This window comes from Carassius auratus, chromosome 42 (genome assembly GCF_003368295.1).
Source record: "Carassius auratus strain Wakin chromosome 42, ASM336829v1, whole genome shotgun sequence".
Classification (NCBI taxonomy): Eukaryota; Metazoa; Chordata; class Actinopteri; order Cypriniformes; family Cyprinidae; genus Carassius; species Carassius auratus.
In genome coordinates this window covers 17,974,550-17,976,308 of record NC_039284.1, presented here as the reverse complement: position 1 = coordinate 17,976,308, position 1,759 = coordinate 17,974,550, and the positions used below count along the sequence as shown (strand labels likewise).

General features: G+C 45.3%; 1 pseudogene; it reads left to right on the top strand.

Annotated features, from left to right (window-relative positions):
* The first annotated feature begins 250 nt into the window (after nt 1-250).
* LOC113060366 (bromodomain adjacent to zinc finger domain protein 1A-like) overlaps nt 251-1,759 on the top strand; it is a 19,582-nt pseudogene continuing 18,073 nt past the window's right edge.

Here is a 1,759-nt window from a genome sequence, read left to right as displayed (position 1 = left end):
CTGTTTTTTTCTGTCACAGCAGTAAAATCTACTCCAGCCGTGGTAGATATCCCAGCCACAGTAACATCCGTTCTGCAGACTCCAGCAGTTGTTTCAGTGGCAGAGATCCCAGAAGAGGATACACTAGATGTGACCCAACTGGTAGAAACACCTGTGAACCAAGAAATTGAAACTCCCATTATTTCCATAACATCAATAAAACCAACTGTACCTTGCAGTGACAAAGACACCAGTCACTGAGATACCAGCTATGATTTCAGTGCCAGAAGCAGTATCTCCTGTAGTAGTTACATCGGCTGGAATTCCAGTAGAACCAGAAACGATTATGATCCCAGAAGTAGAAACTTCAGAAGTAACTTCAACTGTAGAGATATCACTTGTGACACCAGTGGTACAAACACCGGCTCAGATTTCAATAATTGTAAAGGATGCAAGACCTCCAGTTACACCACCAGCAACTGCAGCATCAGAAACATCTGCTGTGATCCCATCGGTGATGGTAACAGAGATTGCACCTCCAGTAGTTTTTTCAGAAGTGGCTGCAACAGTAGAAACACCTGTTGTGATCCCATTAGTAGAAACAACTGTTGTAAAGCCAGTACCAATAGCAGTGGTTGAGACGCCAGTTTTGACCCCAGCGGTAAAGACACCAGGACAGGTTTCAGTGATGGTAACAGAATCTGCCCCTCCAGTAGCTGTTTCTGCAGTAGCTACAACAGTAGAAACAACACCTGTTGTGATCCCAATAGTAGAAAATCCTGTTGTAAAGCCAGCACCAGTTGCAGTGGTTGAGACACCAGCGGTACAGACACAAGGTCAGGTTTCAGTGATGGGAACAGAAATTGCACCTCCAGTTGTTTTTTCAGCAGTGGCTGCACCAATAGAAACACCTGTTTTAATTCCAGTAGTAGAAAGTCCAGTAGGAAAGCCAGCACCAGTTGCAGTAGTTGAGACACCAGTGATGACCCAGTGGAACAGACACCAAGTCAGGTTTCAATGGCAGTAACAGAAGCTACACCTCCAGTAGTTGTTTCAGCAGTGACTGCAGCAGCAGAAACACCTGTTGTAATTCCTGTTGTGAAAACTCCAACTCAAGTTGTTGTTGAAGAGACACAGGTTGTTACCCAAGTGAGGATGACACCTACTGTGATTCCAATAACGGAAAGGTCAGTTGTGAGCCAAGTAATAGAATCTGCCGCAGAATCATCAGCTGCAATTTCAATGGAAGAGAAACCTGTTATGATCCAAGTGGTACAGACACCAGCTCTGGTTTCAGTGATTGCAAAAGAGGCTGCACTTCCAGTAATTCTACCAGCAGTGACTACAGGAGCAGAAACATCAGTTGTGAGCCCAACAGTAAAGGTAAACCTACCAGTGGAAGTGGCAGAGACACCAGTTCCAGTACCGGAAGCACCTTCTGTGATCCCAGCAGTACATACACCAGTTCCAGAGCAGGTAGCACAGAAACCAACAACAGCCCTGCCCTTGGTAAAGGCAACATCAGTTGTGACTGGGATGGAGGCACCCGCTGTGGCTACAGTAGCCCCTGTGATGATGACACCAGCAATTACCCCAGTTGTAGCTCCACCTGTTTTGACACCAGAAGTAAATAAAGCAATGTTGCAGGTAGTTGAAGAGGAGAAAAAGGAAGCAAAGTCGGAGGCTTCACTTGTGTCTAAAAATATTGAACCACCATTTGTGGTTGCGGAAGAAGTAAAGACATCAGTTTTAACTGAAGTGTGCGTCAGATGAAGAAAAT